Raw genomic sequence first — 20382 nt, forward strand, 5'->3', positions numbered from 1 at the left:
TATGGTTCAGATCATATTTAGATTATTAATGTGCAAGTTAATATGATGCCAAGGCGCCTAAATATGTCCCTGAAAAACAGAATGTAGTTTCCTACCTAATCCCATGTTGCTTTGCTCCTCAGAAGATCCAGCTTCGACTGCACTTATCGTAAGGCAGGATGCAGAAACAGCCCTTCTGCCCGTCCTGTCTGCTCTATTCTTTAGAAGATCATTGCTACTGCACTGACAAAGCCCTATTGCTCCAAGTAATGCAAACCAAGTATCTGTCAGCTCCTTTTTCTGAATGCTTCAATTGCACTCACGTTCATCGTTCGAGGTGTCAAGCTATTTTGTAGCTTAACAACTCTCAAGTTTTCGTCATGCTTAAAGACATGACCCCTAGTTATCCTCTGCTGGTTCAGCATGAAGCATTTCTCCACATTCGCCCACTCAATCCCTTCATAACGTTAAGCCCATTGGATCAGTTTCCCTCTTTCCCCCTGCCACACACCCGCCCCCCATAAAAGAAAGACTTGCATTTATATAGCACCTTTCACGACCACCGGACGTTCCAAAGCGCTTTACAGCCAATGTAAAGTACTTTTTGAAATGCAGTCACTGTTGTAATGTGGGAAACGCGGCAGTCAACCTGCACACAGCAAGCTCCCACAAGCAGCAATGTAATAATGACCAGATAATCTGTTTTAGTTATAGAAACATAGAAGATAGGAGCAGGAGTAGGCCATTCGGCCCCTCGAGCCTGCTCCGCCATTCAATGCGATCATGGCTGATCATCCAAATTCAGTACCCTGTCCCTGCTTTCTCCCCATATCCCTTGATCCTTTTAGCCTTAAGAAATATATCCAACTCCTTCTTGAATATATTTAATGAATTGGCCTCTACTGCCTTCTGTGGTAGAGAATTCCACAGGTTCACCACTCTCTGGGTGAAGAAATTCCTCCTCATCTCTGTCCTAAATGGCTTACCCCTTATCCTTAGACTGTGACCCCTGGTTCTGGACTCCCCGACCATCGGGAACATCCTTCCTGCATCTAGTCTGTCTAGTCCTGTTAGAATTTTATAAGTTTCAGTGAGTTCCCCTCTCATTCTTCTAAACTCCAGCGAGTACAAGCTCAATCGACCCAATCTCTCCTCATACGTCATTCCTGCCATCCCAGGTTATCAGCCTGGTGAATCTTCGCTGCACTCCCTCCATGGCAAGAACATCCTTCCTCAGATAAGGCGACCAAAACTGCACACAATACTCAAGATGTGGTCTCACCAAGGCCCTGTACAACAGATGTTGATTGAGGGATAAATATTGCCCATGACACCGGGGAGAACTCCCCTACTCTTCTTCGAAATACGTCCACCTGAGACAGCAGATGGGGCCTCGGTTTAACGTCTCATCTGAAAGACGGCACCTCCGACAGTGCAGCGCTCCCTCAGCACTGCACTAGGAGTGTCAGCCTAGATTTTGGTGCTCAAGTCTCTGGAGTGGGACTTGAACCCACAACCTTCTGACTCAGAGGTGAGTGTGCTACCCACTGAGCCACAGCTGACACATAATGAGATACAAGAATACATTTTAGGTCCTTCCTTCAAAACTCAGCGATTCATAAAGCAGCACCATCTTTGTCTGCTTGTGTTGAATCTTTGCCAGTGCCTCGGGCAGAGTTTAAAGCCCGTACTTCAGGCTGTCTCCATACAATTTACTGAATTAATTAGGTGGCAACATGTTCCTATCAGAGGTGCGATCATGTATAAAAAGGGGAGGGAGGGGCAGGGGAGATTGAGAACAATTTCAGGAGTTGGAGCAGGGGTGGGAGGGTAAGTCATCGCCCTCATCTCTCCCAGTAGTTGTGCCTGTGATCTCTACATTAAAGTCCCTTGTTCCCTCTATGCAAGACTGTGGTTCAGACTGTGCAGCCTCTTGCAGTTGTGGGTGGTGGATGGTCCAAGCAGCATGTCCTTCCCCACCTGCACCCACGCCACACCTCTGACATGAATCCTGTCATTCATGTGGAAATGGCTTATGAAATGATACTGGGCGGCCTGCTGGTGGCGCTGTCCAGGGAGAGTATAAATACTCGGGCATGGGCCCAGCTTGCTCAGGACATTCTTTAACAGGAACTAGTGAAGGACACAACTAGATCTCCATGTTGAAAAACAGTTGATTAAAGCTTTGTTTAATGCTTAGACCAAGTGCCTAGTAGTTTTCTTACGTCAACCTCCATAACTGGTCAAGCAGGGGGTGTCACGTGACTGAAATGCTCACAACACACACACAGACCTGCCCTCAAATCACGGAAGACCTCTCCTGGTCCCTCAACACCTCCTCTCTGGTGAAGAAGGCCCAGCAGCGTCTATATTTCCTAAGGAGGCTGAAGGGATGTAATCTGTCACCCCTGATCCTCTCTAACTTTTACCGCTGCACTATAGAGAGCATCCTGACAAACTGTGTCACAGTGTGGTATGGCAGCTGTAGCTACTATGACTGGAAAGCCCTGCAGCGGGTAGTCAAAACTGCCCAACGCATTACCGGCACCCGGCTACCGACCATAGAGCACATATACCATAAACGCTGTCTACGGAGGTCACGGTCCATCATCAAAGACCCTACCCACCCCAGCCACAGTCTGTTTGCCCTCCTGCCATCTGGGAGACGCTACAGATGCATTCACACCCGTACGACCAGATTTAGGAACAGCTTCTTTCCCAGGGCTGTCATCCTACTGAACGCCACAAATAAACTCTAAAGCCTGCACATCTGCCAATGCACTTTATTATGGTTATATTTATGTTAATATACTACAAGCCAAATGTATGTTGAATGTTTAAATGTCTTAATCCAAATGTACACTCTCGGGAGCCGCAAGCCTACATTTCGTTGTACTGCACTTGTGCACTAACAATGACAATAAAAGTTGATTTGATTTGATTTGAAGTGATTAGGTAGGAACAGGAGCAGACCATTCAGCCCCTCTAGCCTGTTCTGACATTTAATTAGATCAGGGTCTGATCTGCACCTCAACTCCATTTTCCCGCCTTTGCTCCATATCCCAGATACCCGTACCCCCACCCCCCCAAAAAAATCTAGCGATCTCAGTCTTGAAAGCTCCAATTGTCCCTGCATCCACAGCCTTTGGGGAAGAGAGTTCCAAATTTCTACTTCCTTTGTGTGAAAAAGTGCTTCCTGATTTCCCTCCTGAACGGCCTAGCTCTAATTTTAAAATTTTGCCATCTTGTTCCCGATTTCTCCCCTCTCCCAGTGGAAATAGTTTCTCCGTATCTACCCTATCAAATCCTTTTAACATTTTAAACACCTTAATCAGATCGCCCCTCTATCTCCTATACTCAAGGGAATGCCAGCCAGCTTTATACAATCAGGTCTCATAATTTAACCCTCGAAGCTCCAGTGTCATTCTGGTGGATCTGTGCTGCACCCTCTCCAAGGCCAATATATCTTTCCTGAAATAACAACAGAAAATGCTGGAAAAACTCAGCAGGCCAGGCAGCATCCATGGAGAGAGAAACAAAGTCAACGTTTCAGGTCGAAGCCTTTCGTCAGAACTGGAAAAAAGCAGGAAAAGGAACAGATTTTAAAGCAAGTTTAGGGGCTGGGAAATGGGGGAGGGGATGAAAGAACAAAAGGGAAGGTCTGTGATAGGATAGAAGGCAGGAGAATTAAAGAGACATTAAGAGATATTCACGGCAAGAGGAGATGGTAATGGGACAGGTTAAGAAACAAAGGAAGGCTCTAGATGAAGTGTGAATTGCGCTGGCAGAATTCACACCAGGTTGGGTGATTGGGCAGAAGCGTGGCAGATGCATTATAACGTGGATAAATGCGAGGTTATCCACTTTGGTGTCAAAAACAGAAAGGCAGACTATTATCTGAATGGCAATAGATTGGGAGAAGGGGAAGTGCAACGAGACCTGGGTGTCCTTGTGCACCAGTCACTGAAGGTAAGCATGCAGGTGCAGCAGGCAGTGAAGAAGGCAAATGGTATGTTGGCCTTCATAGCAAAAGGGTTTGAGTACAGTCCTGCTGCAGTTGTACAGGGCCTTGGTGAGACCACACCTTGAGTATTGTGTGCAGTTTTGGTCACCTTATCTGAGGAAGGATGTTCTTGCCATGGAAGGAGTTCAGCGAAGATTCACAAGGCTGATCCCTGGGATGGCAGGAATGACGTATGAGGAGAGATTGGGTCGATTGAGCTTATACTCGCTGGAGTTTAGAAGAATGAGAGGGGATCTCATCGAAACGTATAAAATTCTGACAGGTCTGGACAAACTAGATGCAGGTAGAATATTCCCGATGGTCGGAGAGTCCAGAACCAGGGGTCATGTCTAAAGATAAGGGGTAAGCCATTTAGGACAGAGATGAGGAAGAATTTCTTCACCCAGAGAGTGGTGAACCTGTGGAATTCTCTACCACAGAAGGCGGTTGAGGCCAAGTCTTTAAATATATTCAAGAAAGAGTTGGATATATTTCTTAAGGCTAAAGGGATCAAGGGATATGGGGAGAAGGCAGGGACAAGGTACTGAGTTTGGATGATCAGCCAAGATCTCATTGAATGGCGGAGCAGGCTCGAGGGGCCGAATGGCCTACTCCTGCTCCTATCTTCTATGTTTCTATGAAGGACAGCTGCCATGTGGGAGGGAAGAAAAAAAGGCCAAACAAAATGTGTGGATAAAAAATATATGTGATAGGGGCCGAGGTTATGATCTGAAATTGTTGAACTCTATGTTGAGTCCAGAGGGCTGTAGAGTGCCTAATCGAAAGATGAGGTGCTGTTCCTGAAGCTTACGCTGAGCTTCCGCGGAACAATGCAAGAGGCCGAGGACGGTGAGGTCTGAGTGGGAGTGGAGCGGTGAATTAAAGTGACAGGCCACCGGGAGCTCGGGGTCCCCCTTATGGACTGAACGGAGGTGTTCCGCAAAGTGGTCACCCAATCTGCGTTTGGTCTCTCCAATGTAGAGGAGACCACATCATGAGCAGCGAATACAGTATACTAAATTGCAAGAAGTACAAGTAAATCGCTGTTTCACCTGGAAGGGGTGTTTGGGGCCCTGGACAGTGGGGAGGGGGGAGGTATAAGGGCACGTGTTGCATCTCCTGCGCTTGCATGGGAAGGTGCCGGGCGAAGGTGCTGGGGGTTGTAGAGGAGTGGACTAGGGTGTCGCAGAGGAGTGGACTAGGGTGTCGCAGAGGGAGTGGTTCCTACGGAATGCTGAAAGGGGAGGTGAGGGGAAGATGCGTTTGGAGGTGGGGGAAATGGCGGAGGATGATCCGTTGAATGTGGAAGCTGGACCTGAGGTCCAGCGCCCAAAACTGAACGCAGTACTCCAGATGGGGTCTGACCAAGGCGCCATACAACTGAACTATACTTTCCTCCCCTTTGTATTCCAGATAACGGTGGGCAGTGCGTAACTGTGAAGCACCAACACAAGGGCCGGAGGACCAGAAAAGACAGAAGATTGATAAGACAAGGAAGGCGGCGGACAATAGGGAAGAAAAGGCAAAGTGGAAACTAATGATGTGGGAGCAAAAACAAAAGTACTAAAAGCCAAAAGATAGAGAAGTATATCAGAAAATAAGCGAATGAATCAGAAGAAATGCCACATAAGCAACAAGAGATAAATGGTATGGATTATGACATGCATGATTATAATTTACAGAACAATCCGCCTTCAAAAATAAGCTGGTAATCCTAGAGGTCCTACATCACAAGACAAGACAATTCCCCGGACCCCACACACATCAATGAACAGAATTAATACCACTGGCAACACAACTGCCACGACTTCCCCACTCAGTACCAACAGAAAGGCAGTCCACGGAAAAGGTAAAAGGATTGGTGTTTGCAAGGAAAGAAAAATCACCATCATAAACAAACAGCCACATGGCTAACGTAACACTGTAAATGTGTCAGAGTTCAGGCAACACACACAAACAGCTCCCTGCCAGCTTATGGCCTGCTGAAATGATTGGCTTATCACTCAGACCCCGGTATTTTCACAGCCTTTGGCATCACTAAAACAGATTACCTGGTCAATATCACATTGCTGTTTATGGGAGCTTGCTGTGCGCAAATTGGCTGCCGCGTTTCCCACATTACAACAGTGACTACACTTCAAAAAGTAGTTCATTGGCTGTAAAGCGCTTTGGGACGTCCGGTGGTCATGAAAGGCGCTATATAAATGCAAGTCTTTCTTTTATTTGGGCGCCACGCGGGCAAAGCAGCGTTCCCCCGAAAGGTGTGCAGCCGCACCAACCGGGAGGTCCCACGCAGGCCGCTCACCAGCTGCTGCTGCTGGAAACGATACCGCGCATGCGGCCGCGCAGCAAACTTAAAGGGACCGCGCACGGAAAAAAAATGAGAGAGAACACACTGACAGGGCTGATAAATGAATCTCTTGACAGGTTGGCGGAATGTGGACCAACACCTAGACCACTGTCTACGAAACAATTATTGCAACAAGAAATGTTTCATTTATTTATTTTCTTCATTTCTAGTTCTCCTGCAGGCGCACAGGGTTTACTACAGCAAGAGTGGAACACTAGAAGCTGAAATTCCGAAATAAAAACAGTACCTGCTGGAAACACTCAGCAGGTCAGGCAACATCTGTGGAGGGAGAAAGAGAGACGGAGCTAACATTTCAGGGCCATTACCTTTCATCAGAACTGGAAGATGTTCCGAGATGAAGGGGGCATAACAAGATGGGAGGGCACAACCTTCAATTTAGAACTAGGCTGTTCAGGGGGTGATGTCAGGAAGCATTTCTTCACACAAAGGGTAGCTCTTTCAGAGAGCCAGCACAGGTACAATGGGCCGAATGGCCTCCTTCTGTGCTGTATTATGCAGGATGGCTCACTGCACCAAATCACCTAGTCTATTTGCGACTCGATCTGAGCCACGAGACTAGATTGCGTGACTTTTGGATGAATTTGCATTTCAGGTGCCAATTAATTTGCAAACATTTTGGCCTAGAAATTCAGTAAGGCCCCGCCAGCTCACTTGCGCCCAAAAGTTAGCGCTGCGCGCGGAGCCAGTTGCGACCGTCAGAAATTCAGTTTTCGCGCCCCAAGTCGGAACCGGGTGCTATTCCAGGGTGTGCCCGCCCCCGCTTGGGGCGCTGAAACTGAATTTCAGCGCTGTAGGTGCCGCTGCGCCACCCGCTGCGGAGCGGCAGGCTGCGGTACTGCAGGCCTCCTCCTTCTCTTAAGGGGGAGGTGCCTGCAACGGGGAGATCGCCGCTTGATAGTGCCGGCAAATGAGCCCGGCACCACGGAGAAGTGCCGGGCTCGCGGAAAGCAGCCGGCAATGCCGCGGGGGCGGGGGGTGGTGGAGGAGGCCGGGGAAAGAGGTGCGGGCAGGCGGCCGCCAAAAAAGCGGCCGGCCGCACCTCCGCCTTAACTAGCGCCACTAAGGCTGCAGGACGGCCACGGTTGCAGAACGTTGTTTGCGGCCGCTGCGGAAGAGGCGGCCGCAACTAAATATGGGGGTCGGGACGGTATCGGTGCGGAACCGGGGCACTACGCACACCGATGACGTCATCGGTGCCGGCGCAGCGCTACCGGCTACCGCCGCCATTACCGCTGCGCTGAATATCAGCGCAAACTCCTCTATTGGCGCAGAAGCCCTCTTTGGGCGGTAACTGGGCGCAAAGCTGGCGGGGCCTTACTGAATTTCTAGCCCTTTCTGTTTCTAACCTCAATTTCAATTTACCAGAGTTCGAGGTTCCTCTTTTTATTCCTGGCGTGGGGTGGCAGTGTCTCGAGACAAGGTTTAGTTAAGTTTGGGTGATGATAGCACTCTCGCCTCTGAGTCAGATGATTGTGTGTTCAAGTCCCACTCCAGAGACTTGAGCACATAAATATAGGCTGATTATTCACTGAGGGAGTGCGGCACTGGTGGAGGAGCCGTTTTTCACATGAGACGTTAAACCGAGGCCCCGTCCGCTCCATCAGGCGGACGTAAAAGATCCCGCGGCACTATTCGAAGAAGCGTGGGGGAGTTCTCCCAGTGTCCTGGCTAACGTTATCCCTCAGCATCACTAATCTGGTCATTTATCACATTACTGTTTGTGGGACTTTGCTGTGCACAAATTGTCTGTTGCATTTCCCTACATTTCAAAAGTACTTTATTGGTTGCAAACGCTTTGGTCCTGAGGTCATAAAAGGCGCTATATATGTAGAACTCTTTCCAGTTCTGACGAAAGGTCATCGACCTGAAACGTTAACTCTGTTTCTCGCTCCACAGATGCTGCCTGACCTGCTGAGTATCTCCAGCATTTTCTGTTTTTATTTCAAATTTCCAGCATCTGCAGTATTTTGCTTTTGCTCTCTCTCTATATATAATTATAATATGCAAGTTCATTCTTTCCCTTCTTTAATGGAGGAAGCTGATAGTCGAACTAGAGCAATCACAAGATTCTAACAGCTCACTGTGCTAGCCAAGAATCTAATTACTGTAGAACATTCGCAATTAAGACAATCCACCATATAAAGAGCGTGGCTTGAGGCTGTTTGTTGGGACTGGAATATTGATTTTGTGGGATTCTTTTTCATATCACTGAACTCAATTCTCACGCTATAAATCCAATAAAACATCAAATTTCTATGAAGCAAGGGGGGCTTGTAAAAAGTTGCATTCATCGGTAATAGGCCTCCCAAGCCCTCTGCTAGGCAGGACAACCATCATACTGCGCCACGGAGAATACCAGGTTCATCAGCTTCACATCTACTGATGTACATCGGTTCCTCTTCATTGCAAGTTCTTCTTCTTCTTAGGCAGTCCCTCGGGACCAAGGATGACTTGCTTCCACACTAAAATGAGTTCTCAGGTGACTGATGAGTCCAATGCGGGACCTACAGTTTCTGTCACAGGTGGGGCAGACGGTGGTTGAAGGGGCGGGTGGGTGGGGTGCTTGGGTTGACGTGCGCTCCTTCCGCTATTTGCGCTTGGCTTCCGCTTGTTCCCGGCGAAGAGACTTGAGGTGTTCAGCGCCTTCCCGGATGCTTCTCCTCCACTTTGTACGGGCTTGGGCCAGGGATTCCCAGGTGTCGGTGGGGATGTTGCACTTTTTCAACGAGGCTTTGAGGGTGTCCTTGAAGCATTTCCTCTGCCCACTTGGGGCTCTCCTGCCGGGTCGGAGCTCCAAGTAGAGCGCTTGTTTTGGGAGTCTTGTATCAGGCATGCGGACAATGTGGCCCGTCCATCGGAGCTGATTGAGCGTGGTCAAAGCTTCGATGCTGGGGATGTTGGCCTGAGCAAGAACACTGACGTTGGTGCGCCTATCCTGCCAATGGATTTGCAGGATCTTGCGGAGGCAGCGTTGGTGGTACCTCTCCAGCGCTTTGAGGTGCCTGCTGTACATGGTCCATGTCTCTGAGGCATACAGGAGGGCGGGTATCACTGCTGCTCTGTAGACCATGAGCTTGGTGCTTATTTGCAAACAGCGACTAAAAAAAAAAAAAAATGGCAAGCGCAGTTCAAAAATAATTCCATGTATATCTGTGAAAAATAGTTTCAAAGACCTGTTCCCCAATGTTTCATCAGATAAACGCATCACAGGGTGTCAGACTGATTGGTACGGTGGTGGGGGGGCAAGAATATGGGGGGCATAACCTTAAAATTAGAGCCAGGCAATTCAGGGGTGATGAAATCTGGAACTACCGCCCCCCCCCCCCCCCCCCCCACACACACACACACACAAAAAGCTGTTGAGGCTGAGGGGTCAATTGAAAATTTCAAAACTGAGATTGATAAGTTTTTATTAGGCAAGGGTATTAAGGGATACGGAGCAAAGCCGGGTAGATGGAGTTAAGATGCAGATCAGCCACGATCTAGTTGAATGGCGGAACAGGCTCGAGGGGCTGAATGGCCTACTCCTACATTTCGTTGCCCCTATGTACAGATCCGGTGGTCTCCAGGTTCTCAGCCTGCTCTCTGTTCACAGCGGGGTTTCAGTGTTCCCAGTGACCACTGCCAGACGTGCGTGTGCCAGCTGAGGAGGGGAATAGGGCTCAAGCTGTGGTGACTGCCCCACAGTTGAACATATTCAATTGTTGCTTTAAAGCTCAGATATAAAGGACGACTACTTGGGGAATGACACCAGGGCCACTGCCAGTGTCACTGTGTTCAGAGCGGTTGTGCAACACCCTCTTTCTTTGTCACCTTTAGTCTCCACTGATCTGATCCTATATTTGGCAGGTTAAATAAAGAGCTAGTGACACTGCGAAGGAGCCGTTAATCTGTGCCTTCAGCTGTCTGGGCCCGGAGCTCCGAAATTTCCTCCCTAAACCGCTCCGCCTCTCTCTCCTTCCTATTATAAGGCACTCCATAATATCTACCTCTATGACCAAGCTATTTGGTCGCCTGTCCTAACACCTCCTTATGTGGCTCGTGTCAAATTTTGTTTGCTATCATTCCCGTGATGCTCATTCAGACGTTTTGCTACATTAAAAGCGCATGTTGTTGTTGTTGAATCTTTGCTCCACCCCAGGAGACCTCACTTCTTCACCCCTGGAGTTGTCTTCTCTCGAGTGAGCTCATTACACTGGGCATGGTTTCAATGAGCTGCACATTACAAGATATTTACAACTGTGTCGGGATCCTAATGACTTGAGGCTCTTGCTAAACAGTGACATCTGTGAGATTATGTGCAAAGATTTTTTTTTAAATGCCATCTGCAGGGTAATCAGATTCTCAGATATTGTTCCTTTGCACAGCTGCCCACGATCCTTTAAACCAGGGGTTCTCAACTGGGGGTCCGCGGGAAGATTTCAGGGCGCCCGCCAGTTGGTTGTCCCATCAATATACAGGGGAGACTGATGGCATAACCATCAGTAGTCTCCCCCGTTTATTGAGACGAGTGGAATCAAATCAAATCAAATCAACTTTTATTGTCATTGTTAGTGCACAAGTGCAGTACAACGAAATGTAGGCTTGCGGCTCCCGAGAGTTTACATTTAGATTAAGACATTTAAACATTCAACATACATTTGGCTTGTAATACATTAACATAACCATAATAAAGTGCATTGGCAGATGTGCAGGCTTTAGAGTTTATTTGTGGAGTTCAGTAGGATGACAGCCCTGGGAAAGAAGCTGTTCCTAAATCTGGTCGTACGGGTGCGAATGCATCTGTAGTGTCTCCCAGATGGCAGGAGGGCGAACAGACTGTGGCGGGTAGGGTCTTTGATGATGGACCGTGACCTCCGCAAACAGCGTTTCTGGTATATGTGCTCTATGGTCGGTAGCCAGGTCTCAGCGATACAAAGACTGTGCCCGCACAGTCAATTCGGGTTCTTGCAGTTGGACACCATTGGTACAGTAAGACAAGTCCCTTTGCGTGTCACTGACTTTCAGCAGTATTTATCTCGCTAAGTTTTTTTTTGGAGCCAGCCCTATTTGCTTCCATGTCCACAAACCACTCACCGCTTTTAACTATTAAATAAAATAGTGGGGGTCACAACTTCTCTTCCAGGGGGATTAAAACCGGAGTGGGGGGGGGGGGGGCAGGGAAATCCGCGAGTTAGTCTGGCGTTGCGTGGGCCGGGGTAGCGCGAGCCTTCCTTCCGACCCTTTTCTCCCCTTCCCTCCTCATGCGGAGCCGCCGTGTCGGTTGGAAGCCGCTCGCGCGTTTGAAGAGAGACCATTTTATTCCTAATTAGTTTTTGAGAAGAGGAGGGGGGGCGGGCACCGTCAATGGAGAGAGAGTGCGCACGCCATGTGGCCTTGGGGGGGGTGTGGAAAGAAAGAGACTTTCCAGTCACTGGGCCGGTGGCAAGGCTGTAATAATTGGGATCCGGTATGACTCTCTCCCTTCAGTATCTTCAGTCTGAGTCAGTAAAGTAGCTGACAGCGTTATCACGATTTCTCTCGCATCTCAGACTCGGAGCTTTATATTCACGGCTGCGTGCTTCTCTGACAGACGGCGAAGCCTAGTCTGGGCGCTCGTGTCCTTTGAGATACCGCCGGCTATTTGTGAAGGGGTTGGGGAGGAGGGAAGAGGGGGGGTGGGGAGCTGCCTTTGTCAGTAAAGGATTTATGGCGATGAAGTCGGCTGGGTAAAGCCGCTCAGGGCCCCGGTTTATTTCTCCATTTCTCTCGTGTGCCGTTAATTCAAGTTGTCGGCTTTCACCGCCGTGCTGGGGTTTGGTATCGAACTAAGAGGGAAGTTCTGTTTCCGAAATGGAGGACGTGGACCTGGGATTTTAGTCCAGTCTGACCGAGTGTGCACAAAAGCCAGCCTGTAGTGAGCGCGGCGCTTAGCTGCTCCTGGTTCATTTCCTGTGAAGAAATGATGGGGTGGAGCAGACCTTGGGGGTGGCAAATGGGCACAAAATAAGTAAATTTAGGATAAAAACAGCAAATGCTGGAAATACTCAGCAGGTCAGGCAGCATCTGTGGAGAGGGAGAGAGAAACAGAGTTAACGTTTCAGGTTCTGACGAAGGATCATCGACCTGAAACGTTAACTCTGTTTTTCTCTCTCCACGGATGCTGCCCTGACCTGCTGAGCGTTTTTCAGCATTGTCTGTTTTTATTTCAGATTTCCAGCATCCGCGGTATTTTGCCTTTGATGCAAACTGCAAATGAAATGTTTCGCTCCTTATGGAGATGAGAACAGCTGTCGCAGGTTGGACAGTCCTGGGGCCGGGCTAGCAGGAAAGGAAATGTCTATCAAAGTAAGACGCCAAGATGTAGCATGGCGTGCATGAGCCAGTTATTTACATGCTGTGCTGGTGAAGATCGTTTTCAGCAACACATGAGACATTCGTGTTCTAAAATGTTCATTCACGATATCCACAGGCTCTACTTTAAAATGCAGCAGATAGTATCAAAGTCCCCGAGATCCACATTGAAATTTCTTCCTGCCGGTTCCATTTGAAGTTGGCGGAGCTGCTTTTCCTCCGGAGCAGCGGGAGGAGTGGGGTTTCGAGTACACTGGCTCCAGCTAAAGCGTCAAGGAAAAGCAGCAGGAAGGCACCTACTGCTGGTGCTCCCCTACAGAGCTGTGCTGCCGGCTGAGCAAGTGCCGCACAGGCCAAGTAAGGAGGCAGGAACGGGAGAGAAGTAATTAAAGCAAAACTAGTAGAATGCTGGGGTACACAGCCGGAACGGTGGAGCACAAGTCTACAGGGATTACAACTGAGGTTTTATTGTGCGCTTGGAGGACTGGTCGTCACACTTCGAATCGGACATAGATACAATGGAACGGCCAGAGAGAGGGGTTCCCCAGCACAAAGTGGATGAATTGTGAGGAAGGAAGTTTAATCGCTGCAGTCCAGAGACAGGATGGGTTTTTACATGAGATGCTCCCTCGAGCTCAGGTGCACCATTCACTCCCATAATTGGGCTCTGTGTTCCCTATGATCTGGAGTGTGCCGCTTTCTGCCCAATATCTAGTTGATCAATAGTTTGACCTAGGGATTGTAACTGAAAACCCTCACTCAGTACACGGGCTACTGAAATGTAGTGTGCACGACCACATAAATTCTACTGTCTTTTCGGAAGGCAGACTCCTGAGAAAAGGCATAGCCTTCGGATAAATAGCTGTTTAATTAACATACAATAACTAATGAATAGTATACAGTTTCCATAATGAGAACGTGCATTCTCCTATCTGCCTTGGATTATTAAACCAGTAGAAGATGAATCTTACTTTTGCTCTAAACATGGGCTCCAAGAGAAGGCTACTGTTACAGGTTTTAGGATCTGCTTTAGATATTCTCTCATGTACAGGTGTTGGGGATTCCTATAAGCGGTCTGAGCATCTTATGTTCAGGAGTGTACCTGTACTACCGAAAATCCAACTATATGATAGCATAACCTAGGGGTGTAACAATCGTACACCTTTGTGGTCTGAACCGGATGTTGTGACTTTCGCACGTGCCTTCAAGAGCGCTTCTCCAATCTTTTTGAAGGGGCACTGAGACACATTTGGTGAGATAAGGCCAGATACCAATTGTTAAGCTGCTTTACAGTATTTCACAGATAGCAAGTGAACATACAGAGTAACAGTCAAAAGCAAAGTGCAGTTACTTAACTCAACTCGCCTCACAAAATGGGGAACAAAGTAGTCACCCATGAGTCCTCCCTCTCGTGGGCTGACGCAATTGTTTTTGGAAATGCCTTTCTCTCTGGACAACGTCTAACTGTCAGACAAGCCCTGCTGCATTTTTAGCTTTCAGCTCCTGGCTGAGAGCCGTGTCTCGCAATCTTTTGTTCCGAACCAGTCTGCCTCTGACCGGGGCATTTTCCTTCTCCTGTGTTAATTTGGAACTCAGAAGGACACCTTCTTGTGCAGGGATTCTCCAGCAGCCCCGTCAACCAGACCGACTAACCCTTTCCCAGGAATATACTCTCTGCAAACACCTCATGCCATTCCCATATGAATACCGTCACGCTCACCACAATGGGTGTAAATATTTGTTGGCCATCTGAGACTGTGTTGCATCATTCCCCAAAATTGGCTTGTCTGGTTTCAATGCAGGCTTTTCAATGCCTGCGACCTTTCATTTTAAGACCTTGTTGTGAATTCACCTGGTTTTAAAACACAACCCGTAGCCATAACTCAATCTCATAAACCCTCCGCGAAGACAAAAATCCTAAAATGTGACCGTTCCCTTCTCTCGCTTAACCATTCAAAGCCAAGTTGGTTCAGACTTTAAAAATACAGACTGCCATTTCCTGCTGGCTGTGAAATCAGACATTAGTGACTGAGAGGGAGCAGGGAAGGTGGGGGGGGGGGGCCTGGGGGGGCGGGGAAGAGAGGGAGAGACTGTCCTTCCTCAGAACACTGCCCCTTTAAGACAGTTAGTTGGGGTGCCTGCCCGCTGAGCTGTCAATAGCAGAGGGCTCCAGAGGTTGAGGCCTATCTTAGAACTGCGAGCAGACAACATAGCGCTCATGATATAATTAAACCAATCTTGTTGAGGGTGTAAGGTGTGACCATTCCAGCTAACTGACCCCTCGTGTTTTTCCCATTTTTCAGAGCTTCAGTAAGTCGAATAAATAAATAAAAACAGCGATGCTGACGAATCGAAGTACCTCCCACTTCAAATCACTATTGTGCGCCCAAACGAACTTTCAAGTTGCTGACTTACTGTTAAAAAAAAAATAAGAACACAGGAAACTCTTTTTTATCCGGCACCAACGGGACCGGCGTGATGCCAGTTCATCAAAAAGTCCGGATTACAGAGAGGTATAGTAAAAGGTACGAGAGCCCTGTACACAGCAACAAATTCAGGCTTCCCTGTTGCTTAGCAACAGGTGCAGGAACCCGGCCACAGATCCAGGAACGGCCACTAATATGAAGTAAAACTTACCTGAACCTATTCCTGAATTTTGCCGGTTAACAGAGATTTCCGGTTATTTAGGTGCCGGTAAATCGAGAGTTTCCTGTACAAGGTGGAGTTAAACCCCACAGCCACCACCTCAACCTCTCTCTAACGCCTTCTCCCACTTGCAAGGTCTCAATCACCAACAAAGCTATCTGACCATTTCCGCATCTCCCTTCCCACCCACATTTTCCTGCCGTTCCTAACCCCACTACTCTGTCGACTGTCCCTGGGGGAAAACTCCTCCAGCTCCCTCCCGAATTTGCTCTCAAGCTCCCAACTCCCTTTCTTCTGACCTTGTACCTGTTGCAACATCTCTACCCCTTGTTGACTTGCTGAATAGCTTCCTCACCTGTGCCTTCAATGCTTTCCTTTCCATCAAATCACTCACCGTCTCCAACCTCTATCATTCCCCTGGCATGATCCAGATGTTTGCTCCCTCAAGGGCCACAAACATGAGCACAGCTGGCGCATGACTGGTCCCGTTATTCATCGCCAAATCTGGCTACACTATGTTAAACTCCAACCTATCTTGTACTCCTCAGCTAGATCCCATTACTCCAGTATCCATCTGGAGGATAAGGACAACTCAAGGCCCATTTTCTCCACGAGGAACCACCTCCTCAAATCTCTTTCTTCTGACCCTCGCCTCCAATAACAAGTGCAAAGATGTCATGGATTTCTTCAGCCCAAAGACTGAGAGCATCGGTGCAACTGCCTTTGTCACCATCTCCCCCTCCTCTGCCACCTTGCCTCCAATCCCCCACTCACCCGATCACTGAAGCCCCATCACGCAACAGTTTCTCTTCCATCGCCCTCCCACCGTCTTCAAATTCAGCCTTTCCAAAAGGCCCACCTCCTGCTCCCTCAATCCCCTCCCCAGTCAACTACCCCACCAGTCCAGTGCAAAATCCTTGAAATGATTTCCCCCCCTCTTTTTCTGTCAGTTTTCCCCTCCTCTTGAAGGTGTCGACTTCTTGATGAGGGGAAGTACCTCAGGTACCTTCCAGAATCTCACTCAAATGGCCATTCTTCATTTGAGAGTCTTGTTTGGACTCAGGGTGATTCACAACTCACCTCTATTCTGCTGTCACCTCATCAAACATCCTCACGTGAATTTCCAGTAGGGGAGTCGCTGGATAGTGACCAGTAGTAGGGACCCTGGATAACTACCCCCTGTGTAAAGCCAGAGGCATCGAAGACAATTCTAGCAACCACAGTGGAGAACAGCTATCTCAGCACAGACCGTAGACTGAACCTGGTACCTTCCTGGTCTTGTTGAGTAGATAGACATGGGGCTGATAATGTGGCGTGATGTAAGAAAACTACTAGGCACTTGGCCTGAGTATTAAACAAGGCTTTAATCAACTGTTTTTCAACATGGAGATCTAGTTGTCCTTCACTAGTTCCTGTTAAAGAATGTCCTGAACAAGCTGGGCCCATGCCCCAGTATTTATACTCTCCCTGGACAGCGCCACCAGCAGGCTGCCCAGTATTATTTCATAAGTCATTTCCCATGAATGACAAGATTCATGTCATGGTGTACAGTGCCCAAAGTGCTGCAGCTTCTCGGGCTGTGCGTCAGTGGTGGCTCAGTGGGTAGCACTCCCTCGCCTCTCAGTCAGAAGGTTGTGGGTTCAAGTCCCACTCCAGAGACTTGAGCACAAAAATCTAGGCTGATGCTCCAGTGCAGTACTGAGAGAGTGCTGCACTGCTGGAGGTGCCAGCTATCGGATGAGACATTAAACTGAGGCCCCGCCTGCCCTCTCAGGTGGACGCAAAAGATCCCTCAGCTCTATTTTGAAGAGCAGGGGAGTTATCCCCGGTGTCCTGGCCAATATTTCTCACATTACAACAGTGACTCCACTTCAAATAGTACTTCATTGGCTGTAAAGGGCTGAGATGTCCGGTGGTCGTGAAAGGCGCTATTTAAATGCAAGTCTTTCTTTTTATTTATCCCACAATCAACATCACTAAAACAGGTTATCTGGTCAGTATCTCATTTGCTGTTTGTGGGAGCTTGCTGTGCGCAGATTGGCTGCCACGTTTCCTACATTACAACAGTGACTACACTTCAAAAAGTACCTCATTGGCTGTAAAGCGCTTTGGGACGTGAAAGGCACTATATAAATGAAAGTCTTTCTTTTTAGGTGCCTTGCATTATTGGGTGCTGAGGCCTATTCAGTGCCTAGGGTCCACACTAGTGCGCCATAATACAGGCCCACAGTGCTGTCAGTACCTATAGCCTGGCGCACATTGTACACAAGGTTTAACAAGGCCCTAACTCATATGTAAATTGGAGGAAATCTCCATAAGCCACCAGGAGAGCATGCTCCATGACCAAAACAATGGCTGCTCTGCATTGCTGGGTGGGCCTCTCTCCCCTTTATATCGAGCCTTCTTTTGATGCATGACCTCCTTCCCCACAGCCTCCAATCCTGACCGGTGAACTGGGCCTTTTATTTCTGGAGGCCGTTTTTTTTTCTCACCAAAACCGCACCGTCACACCTTTAAGGAGGGCCACGCGGCTCTTTAACAGCTGCTGGCGCCGGTCGAGCCACCCCCCACAACCATGGCACTTTCCCAGTGCATCACTGCACTCCATTCTAGGAGCGCGACTGGCCAACCTCGCCTTTTGGGAAGAGGTGAGCTGGAAGCTCCGCAGGCCCAACACGCGGTGGGACTGCATGACCGCCCCCCGCTGTCTGCCCAAGCTGGGGCATCCGGGGAGTAAAATGACCCCACACACGGCCAATGAGCTGCACACAAGATAAGCACTGGACGACAGGCTTGAGTCTGGCTACAAGAGCCAACCTGGGATTCGGAATGAAAGCTCAGGAAAAGCATCACTGCCTCCGTAATCTACCATCTCTGGCAATCCCTTCCCAGTTTCACTTCAGAAACCAATTTTCTGTCGCGACACTGATCTATTGTATCTCTCAGCTAGCTCTCCAAGTATGCAAAGTTGGCAAGATCAAGCGTCGTGATGTTTAATAACGCCTGGCAGATTTACAGCAGGAAGCCGGCATCAGTGGAATGATGCAGGTGTCCAGCTGAAATCAATACTGGCCACGTAATAAATTGAACTGGCAGCTGCAAGTGTGCTTGGGAGCTGCTGTGCGCCCGGGGCCCCTCAGCACACGGGGAGCCGCAGCAACAGGCCGGTTAGTGACAGAAGGAAACGGGGCCCCTCAGCACACGAGGAGCTGCAGCAACAGGCTGGTTAGTGTCAGAAGGAAACGGGGGCCCGAAGCAGCTGCAGCCCAGGCGGCAGATGGAATCAATCGGAAGGCGGCAGCGTGCATCCTTCCCCTCCCCTCCCCTCCAGCCTCGCTCCAGTCTGCTTGCAACAGTTGCTCCCCCCCTCGATGTGTACTGTCCATCTATTGTGCGCTTCAGAGTGAAGTAACTTTACAGCCCTGAAAAGAGCCAGAACATCTAAACACGTCAACAGATTATAAACACAGCTCACTCCAGGAGAAGGACCGATGGCTTAAGAACAACAAAGTCTCTGTTGAAATCCAACGGTCATTCTGACACGTGGAATAAATCCCACTTTCCACATTTCACCTCCTCCAGCCCTACGACCCTCCGTGATCTCTGCGCTCCTCCAATTCTGGCCTCTTCTGCGGCCCTGATTTCCTTCGCTCCACCATTGGTGGCCCAGCCTTCAGTTGCCGAGGCCCCTAAGCTTTGGAATTCCTCTCTAAACCTCTCTGCCTCTCTCCACTCCTGTAAGACGCTCCTTAAACCCTACCTCTTTGACCAAGCTTTTGGTCACCTGCCCGAATATCTCCTTATGTGACTCGGTGTCAAACTTTGTCTGATTATGCTCCTGTGAAGCACCTTGGTACACTTTACTACGTTAAAAAGGAGCTATATAACATGAATCTTGTCATTCATGTGGAAATGACTTATGAAATGATACTGGGCGGCCTGCTGGTGGCGCTGTCCAGGGAGAGTATAAATACTCGGGCATGGGCCTAGCTTGCTCAGGACATTCTTTAACAGGAACTAGTGAAGGACACAACTAGACCTCCGTGTTGAAAAACAGTTGATTAAAGCTTTGTTTAACGCTTAGACCAAGTGCCTAGTAGTTTTCTTACGTCACTATATAAATGCAAGTTGCTGTTGTTATTTGTCCATTGACTGTTGCATTTATGCCATGAGTTTGAGTTTCTCTTTTAAAATGTATTCGTATTAAACAATTAATTTCTTGCAATTCAAGTGGGGACTGTTATAGAAAATGTTAGCAATTTAATATTTTTGATATTCCTGTAAGGTTCATTTCACCTCCTGTCAGAGTTGTGCAACTTTGACTGAAAGTCCCCTGTAAGTTCCCCCCATGGATCAGTGGGTACAGGCATGGATTCATACAGACCAGAAAGGTCAGGGTTTTTTTTGTACCCATCCATGGCGAGTTAACCAATCGCAGCCAGGTCAGTAATAGCCTCAGCATCTCTGGGCTAGGATAGGGGGAGGGGAAAAGTTAAACTAGGAACAAATACAGACAAATCCCGGAAATGCACAGCAAGTCAGTATCTGCATAGAGAAAAGACGAGTTAATGGTCTGGGGGTGTATCCTTCATGAGACACCAGGGGTCTGTTCCTGATTGCTCTCTCGTAATTTTGGAAATGAACGTGTTCAGTCAAGGCCAGGATCAGGCATGGACAAATTGCCTGTTGACATGAGGCCCTGATTTTAACTCCAGGTGGATTCCCCGCTCAGGCCGGAGTTAAAATTACAGTCGGGGCTCAATGATGTCATTGGGCCGCAATATGCAGATGTAAAGAAGGACCCTGTTGGCCCCGGGCGCGTGTCCTCGCTGTCTGCTCAGGAGAGCAGGCTAAAATTGCAGATGTTGCGATCATGGCGGCTTTCGGACAGGTAAGAGCCTGGGCGATTTTAACTGCCCACCCGCCAGGTTCCTGCTGAGTGAGTAGGGTTAAAATCGCCCTCCAAGTATCATGCATGAAGGGAGGGAAAGCAGCGAGTGAGGAGGACATAAAAAACCTGCAAAAGGACATAGACAGGCTAAGTGAGTGG

The 20382-nt window shown here is 48.6% G+C and overlaps 1 protein-coding gene across 1 annotated transcript in view; it reads right to left on the reverse strand.

Annotated features, from left to right (window-relative positions):
* Positions 1-20382, reverse strand: part of cuedc1b (CUE domain containing 1b) — a 217652-nt gene that overhangs the window by 95270 nt on the left and 102000 nt on the right. The window lies entirely within an intron of this gene.

The sequence above is a fragment of the Somniosus microcephalus genome, chromosome 22 (assembly GCF_052327205.1).
Source record: "Somniosus microcephalus isolate GS21.2 chromosome 22, FLI_Smic_1.0, whole genome shotgun sequence".
Classification (NCBI taxonomy): domain Eukaryota; kingdom Metazoa; phylum Chordata; class Chondrichthyes; order Squaliformes; family Somniosidae; genus Somniosus; species Somniosus microcephalus.